Source organism: Schistocerca americana, chromosome 2 (genome assembly GCF_021461395.2).
Source record: "Schistocerca americana isolate TAMUIC-IGC-003095 chromosome 2, iqSchAmer2.1, whole genome shotgun sequence".
Taxonomy (NCBI): domain Eukaryota; kingdom Metazoa; phylum Arthropoda; class Insecta; order Orthoptera; family Acrididae; genus Schistocerca; species Schistocerca americana.
Window position 1 is genome coordinate 561,941,396 of NC_060120.1, and position 11,163 is coordinate 561,952,558.

The 11,163-nt window shown below is 42.5% G+C and overlaps 1 non-coding gene across 1 annotated transcript; it reads left to right on the forward strand.

Moving 5' to 3' along the window:
- Nucleotides 1–688: 688 nt before the first annotated feature.
- Nucleotides 689–760, forward strand: Trnaq-cug. The gene has a single exon. It is a non-coding gene; the product is annotated as a tRNA-Gln (tRNA).
- Nucleotides 761–11,163: the final 10,403 nt, after the last annotated feature.

Here is an 11,163-nt window from a genome sequence, read left to right on the forward strand (position 1 = left end):
GAGAGAGAGAGAGGGACGGGGGAGAAGGAATAATAATAATAAGAATAAGAAGAAGAGCTGAAGAAGGTAGGGGGGGGGGGGGGTGAGAGGAGGAGGAGAAGGAGAAAAATAAGAAGATAAGGAGGCTAAGGGAATCAGTTAAAATCAGGATTGAACGTAACTGTCTGAAAAAGACGAACAAGCAGTGGCGAACTGTCACTATCTATAAAAGTACTGCCATTTTTCCTCTTATGAATCCGTCTGAATGAGTTGTAAGATAAATTATTGTCAGGAATGTCTGAGGAGATTTTTCTTCTCCATCTGCAGTTAAGGAACTGATGGGTCAAAATAATGTAACGGGGAGTTTTGATTCCTCTGGGTATAGGTCCGCGCAAATCCTTGGAGTAATCTCATCAGTGGTAACGTGAGCTAGTGACACATTTCAGAGACTAGATATGTTAAGAAATTTCTTTTAATGACCGCACAGCTGTCGGCAGATAACGGCTCATGGCGTTTGTTTAAACGGTGACGCACTGCCGTTCAGTGTGGAAGTTCGGGCCATCGACCGGCCTGTTGGCGTTTCGCCCACCCCACCACATGCGGAACACGTGTTGCTAACAAACACCGCCTATAAATGAGCGATGTTCGGCGTAACTACTCTTTCATCTCCTTGATCAGACTCTTGAACATCCTCTTCCTCAGCATCCGAGGTCCCATGGTGTAATGGTTAGCACTCTGGACTCTGAATCCAGCGATCCGAGTTCAAATCTCGGTGGGACCTATAAATTTTTTTCTAATTGCTGTCGTCTCTTAGCTTTCACCATACTTTCAAACTAAATTACTTGCTGTAAAGAAATAGTTCATAACACTCTGAACGTCTCACCAACTGCACAAAGTGCAAGATTATCTCGCATAGAAACCTATCATATTCTTCGTTCGTTTACAACTGCCATTAACGTCAACAATTTAGTCATTATTTTTTACATATAGTAACACAACACACAAGATTCAGGAACCGAGCAAATTAATACTACTTTTATAGTGTGGTAATAACCATTACTGAAGAGATGAGAGAAAAGCGTAAGGTAAAGAAGATATGTAACACAACAAATACATGAAAAGTCACAACTAACAGCTTTTGAAGACACAGAGACTCGGAATCATCGTTGAAAACACGTTCAACGTTAATCTATGAATACTGAAATCAAGTTAAGGCAAACGGAATTAAAAGTAATCGTGATCAGTCGTCTACCTGTCCAAAGATTCCGGATACGTCAGATTTGCTGTAGTTACTCATCTGTGCGTTGTTTTATCGTAGGCAACTGGTCAATTTATAAAATTTGTAGCACAAGAGTTCTCATTCGTATAATTTGTACCCTTGTCAATAAAATTCTTCTGAGTTTGTGTTCGCATTGTCGACTATTAAGTTCCAACGCCTCGGCGACTATTGCAAGACGCCTTCCTCAGGGTGTATTGCTAACGCCGAAACGTCGGAATTTTATAGTTGACAATGCGGTCACAAACCCAGAAGAATTTTATTGACTGCGAGTACGGCCGCGGAAGCCTACGTTTACAGTTTGTATCCTTGTTCAAATTCATGGATTTTGTCATGTTTTCTCCAAATTTTGCAGTCAAATTATCTGCACCACTGTCAGTCTTCTTTGTACCTCGCCCTTGTTCTGGTCATTGCACATAATTTTAAGTCGTAAACATCTCAGTTTCTTCACTAATTACACCGTATTTTTTTATTTTATTTTTTTATTGTTTTTTTTTTTTTTAACGGAGAGAGCAGGTTCTGACAGACAACTTTGTTTTAAGCTCTGACGTACGCGTAAGTTCGCACAAATTCGTGGATGGTACCTGAAAAGTGAACGAGTACCATGTCACTGCGCTTGCTTCCGCAACAAAACCATTGATCTGTATTTAACCACCTAAATATCGCCAGAGTACTGAATTGTAGCCCTCCGTCACTGCCTTTTTACAGCAGTCTTTCTTTTGAGGATTTTCGCTATTTTTTTAACTGAGACAACATGATGCTTCCATGCAAATAAATGTCATAAAAATGCCACAGCGTCTGCTGAAAACTTACTCATGCTGGCGAAGTTTCTGAGAATCGCCATACGGATTTGCATCATAAAGAAAGTAGAGAAACAATCGTTTCTGAAACACTCGAATCAAGAGACATTAACGAACTGAACGAATTTGTGGAAACTAAACATCAATTTGTGTGGTAGTAAAAAACAAAAGTCTCAAAATGTGAATAATAAAATTTGCTACTCACGTTCGGAGTGGAATATACATAAATTGCAATATTCAGTCTTACCCAACTTTTATGAAATAACGCACAGTCGAGGATTAAATTAGTCATAAGCACGATTACAAACTGTGTACAGATTACTTTGAGTGACACTACGCTCGGATATGAGGCGGTTTGATCACGGAAGTTCATTTTATAAATGTTGAGGTTCCAAATTTTGCTTAATAAAAGAAAGTCAAGAAATACTGGCAATATTCATTTGCCACAATACTATGAAAATGAGTGATATAATGATTTAGAACGACGATGCTGAAAGTAGATGAAATCGCTAAAACTCAAGGCGCGAGGACCCAATGGATGGCCTGTCATGATGTATACAGATATGTAGGTGCATGAGCTTTACTATTAACCGTAAGTTAACATACATCGCTGGAGAAATTCATACGAAGTAAAGGCCAAATCCGTCTCCAAGAGAAAAGCAACATTTGTGATTTGCTGAATTGTATCATACACCTCGATTTCTAGCGAATTTTTTAGCATACTCAGAGGTCGAACGCATCGATCCATTTTGGGGCCATATGTCTTTCTCCATGGAGAGTAACACGGATTTCGAAAACGATTACTTGGAAATTACCTCATGCTCTCTACGAATGATACACTAAAAACCTAAGAGCTTTTAGCACTATAAGAAATCACCACAAAAATGGTTCAAATGGCTCTGAGCACTATGGGACTTAACTTCTGACGTCATCAGTCCCCTAGTACTTAGAACTACTTAAAACTAGCTAACCTAATGACATGACACACATCCATGCCCGAGGCAGGATTCGAACCTGCGACCGTAGCGGTCGCGCGGTTCCAGACTGTAGCGCCTAGAACAGCTCGGCCACTCCGGCCGGTAAATCACCACATCTCAAGGGAAATGTTCATACGGTATGCCTACTGAAGCTTGATATTAATGACTTGCAGAGACTTTCCGAATAGACGCGGTCACACTTATGAGGGAGTGTTATCGGAGAAATTTAATAGTAATATCCTGTCAGATCTGTCCAAGGATCAACCTCATAGAAAACACTGGCAGCTAGCTCTTAAGGCGGAGGAACGTAAATGGTGCTTTTCATGAAAAGTGAAAGTATAGTATCCTTTGAATGTAGGGTAGAGGAGTCACACAGGTGGTAGGGAGGCATATAATCACTCCGACTACCTCAGTCAAAAAACGTTTTTTGCAGATAACAGGTTGCTCAACTAAAACGACTTAATAATTTGTTGGTTCACCACTGGAACGCACTATAGCAACGAATCTACAAGGCAGGGACTTGAAAAGTCCTTGATAGGTTTCCGGTGGCCCTGTGGCGCCCCCCATGTCTACGCACAGCCCTACGTGGCGGGCCGCTGCTTTGTAGACGCGGAGCTGGCGCCCGTTAGCGTTCCAGATGTGTTCCACTGTAATGTTAAAAGAGAATGGAAAATGGCGACGTTAGATTATTATTATTATAGTGTTCGCCTACGTACCTGTTAACGGTGGGTTTCATAAAATGTCTTACTCACCTTGCAGAAATGCTAGGTTCTATCGATATGTCTTTTCACTTACATGGCTTCACTGGCTTTGGTTTGCTTACCTCACGTCGTCTAAAGTTGTCACGAAGATCTTGTCTCGATTGGCTTCTTCTCGCGTGTTGCCTCGCTAGTAATGAGGTACAGTTAATAGTCTGGCGCCTGCTTATTCAGTGCGCACTTCTGATTGGTCCATCGTCTTCCACCAGTAACGACTAAGTTAAAATGTTCTTCTCATTTACGTTTTTGCTTTCGTTAATGACTTTATGCAATAATTATTGAACTTCTATCAATGCAACCAATGTTGACGATGTGGCTGAAGGAGCATAGTAGCGTTCAAATAATAAATACTAACCAACAACATTCTACTGCCTCGTGCCACGTTCCCGGCAAGGTTTACCGTAGTCCAGCATGATTCAGTCACTGCTAGCAGGCGCTTTCCCACGCTCTGAGACAATCTGCCGCACAACTCAAAGCACGGTACTCTTCCTTCCTTGCTGCTACTGAATGTCTGGCCAGTAGAAGTAAAATAAAAATCTAATGTTGGCGGAAACGCCACAAGATCAAGCAGATATAGTGGGCGAGACATCGATGTGAGTTCACTATCAGGTTCCTCAAACCACTGTAGCACGATTCTAACATTGTGACACAGGCAGTTGCCCTGTTGGAAGATGCCATCGGCGTCGGGGAAGACTTCAAGCACGAAGAGATGCAGATGGTCTCAAAGAGTTGTGGCTGCTGTGTAAGAGCATAAGAGCACGTGAACATCCTAACTTTCTATAGCTTGTGAATTTATTGGTTAGTTTACTATGAATGCTGTTAAATGTAACACAGATGCTGCAATCTGAAAGATACGGCACTTACATATACCGCGCTACTGCTCCTGTAGAATCCGTGAAACTTGGTATCAGGGTCGCGAGCACACCTTCAGTTGCGCACGTTTTAAAGAGCTTTTGCGCATGCGAATCTCGCTTGACGTAATTGCCTTACGGGCCAAGTACATACGGATTTGATAAATAACTTGCACAGCTCATAATGTGCCCTTGTCACTCAGCTGGAAGTTTACGTCAGTGCCACGAGGTGGTAGCACGCTGCGGCAGACTTTTATACCCGTTCGCTCGGAGTAAATCCTGCTAGATGATAGCACACTCGTCAGGTACGCTAATTCACTCACTATACAGTAAAATTAGACCGGACATCAGTGTGTGTTAAAGTTGTACTGACAGTAAGCCTATTTGTGGGTTTTGAATGAATTATGGAATATTAAGTATCATACAGTAATCCAGGTGAGGTGGTGAGAAAAGGGTGTATGAGACGTGGCACTTAGGGAAAGGCAGGATTCAGTGTGGACGGGGCCGTTGGTTGCTCAGTTGTCTTTCTTCTAAATCACGTAACCTTATTACACTTTATTTGAAAACAATTGTAAATAATGTTGACAATAAGGAACAATTATCAAATTTGACTGTTAAGACACAATGTCTAATAAAAAATTTCTTAAGCAAGTTGCACTCACGGCTGAAGGCTTTATTGACCATAAATTCAACTTATTTGTTGGCTGATGGCCCCAATAGTAACACCTCAAAAACAATTTGACGGCTGATGGCCTGAATAGAGAATTCTTAAGAACGAATTAAGCTTCTCCAAGAGATGCTGAAATATTATAAAAAAATGACAATCTTAAAATTTTCAGTATTAAGCCACGATATGTAATTAAAAATTCTTAAGACAAATTGCATTCACGGTTGAAGGTCTTATTGACAATCACAACAATCTAACCAAATCAAGAGAGAAGTGGGCCTCAGGCAATGCTCCAAGGATCGACCTGGGAAAGTCGCTCAACTTTGTAAACGATGAGACAGGCAGTCAAGAGTTGTATTCACTTAACCAGATGGCAACTCAAACTAGTGATAGTTTAAACGCAGGCCAAAACCCTTGCAACATCTACCTAACGTCTGATAACCAACACAAGGATGCAATAACCCAGGCAAGGTGGAACTGGCAGACAGCAATGCGTCTTCAAAATCTGGCGCTTAGAACATTCAGAAGCAAAACGACCCACTACGACCAAAGTAGTCCAAAAGAAACAAATATCCGAACCACAATCAAGGAGGCTGTCGAACTACACGCCTTACCGGACAGCAGCGGTAAGATGAGGAAAGGTACACTGCCGAAAAAATAGACTAACCTCCAGGGCAGGTAACTGGGCAGTCAGCGGCCACTGGGCAGAAAAATACCGCTGGTTGAACTTCGTCAATAAACACGAGTGATTCAATGATTAATAATAAAAGGTGGAGGATGGCTAATTAATTTCGCCAACTCCAAACAATCCACTGGCTGCTCTTCCTCTCAGCGACCCTGGGAGCAGCAACGCGCGAACAAATGGCGTGATCTCAAAACAGTGGAGGTTTCACTACTGGGTTAACGTCCACTCAACTCAAACGTCCTGGATCCGGTGGAGAACGAGGTTGTGGCCCTCGCAACTACAGCCCCTCGATCCGGCAGTGTCTGCGTGCCGCCAGCGGTCCCGGCATGTCCTCACGCTGCCGGACCTCACTGCTGCTCCGTCCCAACCGAACTACTCGACACACTCCGACGCGGAAAACACTTTACGCCCTTCCAAAGATGGTACTAAGGCACTAGATATCTATAACCGCTGCTGGTGCCTCTCGCGGGCAGACAACGCTAGCAAACGTAGTGGCGCCAGTAAACACGAGAAGAAAACGAGACGCCACTATCTCTATTACACGATGCCAACCTACCAACGGCACCAATGCGAGCCGCAACACGGCTCAGTCTACAGGAAATTACCGTCGATTGTAAGGCTGTAGAATAGCATTTATTGCTGCTTCTGACATCTGTTGATCTTGTGGAGAGTCAAGTTTATCTTTGCTGTAGGTCCACAATGTACGTATGAAAATTCACGAAAAGCTGTATCGCTGGGTTCTCTGGTATTCAGTTAAATGTGGGATCGACGGCGGTGTGCTTTAGGCCCTTATGGATCTCAGCGCCTCATTTGTATCCTAGTCGACTGATCATGTTGGTAGACATTACTACTTGAGTTTAATCATTCCTACAAACTGCAGTTTGTGCTTGGAATTGGTTGCTTTCTGTGCAGGAATAGGCTTTCATGGGCCGTGTAACCATGAACTATGTTGAATCTCTTTTAAATGCTAACAGAAAAGTAAAGCTGTGAGGACGCGTTGTGAGCTGTGCTTGGGCAGCACTTGACCGCGAAAAGCAGAGGTCCCGAGTTCGAGTGTCGATCCGGCACACAGCTTTAATCCGCCAGGAAGTTTCGTATCAGTGCACACTCCTTTGGGAACATAAAAGTAAATTATCAGGAAAAGTTTGACGCAAAGGAATTAGGGGTTCTCAGAACAAATTCTTGGATTGAGTGAGTGACGAAATCAAATAAGCATGACTGCAAGCGAACATTTAACAAAGAGGAGGAGGAGGAGATTAGTGTTTAACGTCCCGTCGACAACGAGGTCATTAGGGACGGAGCGCAAGCTCGGGTGAGGGAAGGATGGGGAAGGAAATCGGCCGTGCCCTTTCAAAGGAACCATCCCGGCATTTGCCTGAAGCGATTTAGGGAAATCACGGAAAACCTAAATCAGGATGGCCGGAGACGGGATTGAACCGTCGTCCTCCCGAATGCGAGTCCAGTGTGCTAACCACTGCGCCACCTCGCTCGGTTAACAAAGAAAGTGTACAGGTAGCACTGTGGGAGCAGTGTAAGGATATCTGATTTTCAGTTCGGAAGTAAATTCGTGAACTAATACATCTGTTAGGGATCTTGTAGATTTGTCCGAAAAAAAGGAAGTCACGAAAAGTCCCACTTACACAAAAATGCGAAACGGAGAGTTATGAAATCTTACACATCATTTCGTTATTCCCCTAAACTGTACTTAATTATGTACAAAACAACAAAATTCTACAAAAACCTTCTTTCTTTTGTCAGATAAGTTACGCATATTATTACTATTATTATTAACATTATTACTGTCGTTACTGTTATTGGCAGTGGCTGTAGTTGTATTAACTTGTTGATAAGCATAACTGTTACACAGCAGATGCTATTAATTACACAGTCCCAAATTTATATGAATCTAAAAATTCGTAAACACCCAGAATGTATACTCAAGGGCCGCAACCGGTCTCGAATAATGTTTACGCAGTCCATAGCTGTCACTGTGCCTACGATTACTACCACGGGTTCCACAGAAACCCCGGTGAATGTCCCCCCAAAGCATAATACTGCTCCCAACGGTCTGCGTCGGTGGCGCATTGCATATTCTGAGCAAACTTTCGCCTGGACGAAGGTGAATCCGAACTCAACCATTGACCCAGTGTGTCAAGAAACGTGATTCATCCTGCCAGGTGACACGTTTCCACTGACTCACTCCCCAGTCTCGATGACCCGACTGCAATCGCAACTGACAATGTCGTTAGGTCAACGTGAGAACACGTACAGGTAATCTGGTGTGAAACCCCATGTCCAACAGTGGGAGCAATGGTGAGTTACCAAACACTTGTGCCTGCACCAGCAATGTTCTTCGTCGTCTGATGTGCCACAGACAGAGTGAATAAGCCTCTGAACCCCACATTCTCCGATGAGAGGACGTATGGTTGTTTCACCGTCTTCAACCACTTTCCATAGATATAGATACAGCCGAACAGCTTCGCACCTTCTGGATTGCGTCTGTTTGGCTGAATGAAAGATGTACATCACTGGAAGCAGTACGTGGGTGATGGAGAGGTTATTGATGCAGTGAGACCTTGGTTCAGACGTCGACCAGTAGAGTGTGTAGTGTTCCTTAGGCGATTTTTACAGGCAGTGCGTGAGCAACGCATATAAAAAACGTGAAAAAAATAAAACAAGACTTAAGAGACATTTGTGAAGAAATGTACGATTAATATCTACAAAAAACTGTAACGTAAATACTCTGATGAGAAAAATACCTTACCGTTGATAATTAATATCGCAGTAAAAAATATATTGAAATAAAATAGCCGGCCGGTATGGCAGAGCGGTTGTAGGCGCTTCAGTCCGGAACCGCTCTGCTGCTACGGTCGCAGGTTCGAATCCTGCGTTGGGCATGGATGTGTGAGACGTCCTTAGGTTAGTTAGGTTTAAGTAGTTCTAAGTTCTAGGGGACTGATGACCGCAGAAGTTAAGTCCCATAGTGCTCAGAGCCATTTGAACTATTTGAACTTCATATGTTTCCTTCGTTATAGAGAGATTGTGTGTAGCGGTTAACGCTTGCATATGTTATTATTGTTTTCTCTTCTAGATGATGTTAAGGTATGTATGTAAATTATTCATGCGGTAGCGTTCTCGCTTCCCACGCCCGCGTTCCCGGGTTCGATTCCCGGCGGGGTCAGAGATTTTCTCTGCCTCGTGATGACTGGGTGTTGTGTGATGTCCTTAGTTTAGTTAGGTTTAAGTAGTTCTGAGTTCTCGGGGACTGATGACCATAGATGTTAAGTCGTATAGTGCTCAGAGCCATTTGTAAATTATTGCTTAAAATACATGTATAAAAACAGCTCATATTATTTCAAGATAATGCAAGCACTTTAAATGCGAACATTTTAGTTTAGGCTTTACCGTTACTGTTATTGACATTAAATGAAACAACAAGTTTACTGTTAGCAGTCGCAGTTTTATTTATTTCCACGGCGCGTTTCAAAGGTTTAAACCCCCATCATCGGGTGGATTTACATTAGTTAGTATGGCATTTGTGTGTGTGTTGTGTTACGATGTTTTGGAGGAACTTGTGGCACTGCCTAGTGGAGAAACAAGACACTATTTCAGAACACTAGGCAGTGCCACATGTTCCTCCAAAACATCGTGACACAACACACACACAAATGCCATACTAACTAATGTAAATCCACCCGATGATGGAGGTTTAAACCTCTGAAGCGCGCCGTGGAAATAAAATAGCATAGGCTACGAAATCATTTCAAATCCTTATTTAATTTGAGTCTGAGTATTTTCAAATTTGCAAGAGGTCAGATATTTTCAGCGATACTATTTGGGGTAGATATGTAAATTCTGACCTTGACTTTATTTCGTGAAATTATAAACTTGTAGGGAGCCTGGCGCTCATCTAAAATAAAATAAAACATCTATTTGGCCTCCTACAACGTATTGAGCTTATAATGGTCTTACCTACGCAATGAAAATAATTAATGTTAAATTCTCACCGTACGTAGTTTAAAGTAAGTGTAAGTAGGCTGTTTAGGTTTTTATGTTGGTAATGCCACGTAGCGCTCTGTATGAAAATCACTGACTGTGCTGTGTGCAGTCTGTGGCTGGTTAGCATTGTTAGAATATTCGCTATTGTAATGTTGGATGTCAACAGCGCGTAGCGTTGTGCAGTTGGAGGTGAGGCGCCAGCAGTGGTAGATGTGGGGAGGGAGATGGCAGAATTTTAAGAGCGGACGATCTGGACGTGTGTCCGCCAGAAAGAGTAAATTTGTAATACTGGATATCATGAACTGATATACATATTTTGACTTTTGAACATTATTAAAGTTCAAAAATGGCTCTGAGCACTATGCGACTTAACTTCTGAGGTCATCAGTCGCCTAGAACTTAGAACTAATTAAACCTAACTAACCTAAGGACATCACACGCATCCGAGGCAGGATTCGAACCTGCGACCGTAGCGGTCGCGCGGCTCCAGACTGTAGCGCCTAGAACCGCACGGCCACTCGGGCCGGCCCATTATTAAGGTAAATACATTGTTTGTTCTCTATCAAAATCTTTCATTTACTAACTATGGCTATCAGTAGTTAGTGCCTTCAGTAGTTAGAATCTTTCATTTAGCTGGCAGTATTGACGCTCGCTGTATTGCAGTAGTTCAAGTAACGAAGATTTTTGTGAGGTAAGTGATTTATGAAAGGTATAGGTTATTGTTAGTCAGGGCCATTCTTTTGTAGGGATTATTGAAAGTCAAGATTGCGTTGCGCTAAAAATATTGTGTGTCACTTTAGTGTTGATCAGAATAAGTAAAGAGAGAAATGTCTGAGTACGTTCAGTTCTGCTCAGCTGTTTGAGAATCAAATAATGTAAGACGTTTATCAGCACAGTAAGTCCTTAATTTTTCTAAGGGGACGTTCCATAAGGAAACATTGTAAGTGGTACCTTGTTGGCACACAGGTCCGCTCAGTAAGGTAGCGTAAAGCCGTCGCATTGAAAGGAGATTATGTTGAAAAATAGGGTTTCGTAGCCAGAAAGATGGGGGAAGATATGGTGTATTGGAATCCTGAGTAAAGCCAACCTGCTTTCAGAAAAAAAGTGTTGCATTACTTACTGAAGATCTCTTGTACATCTGTCACGAAAATTATGCCTTTACCGGTGTAAT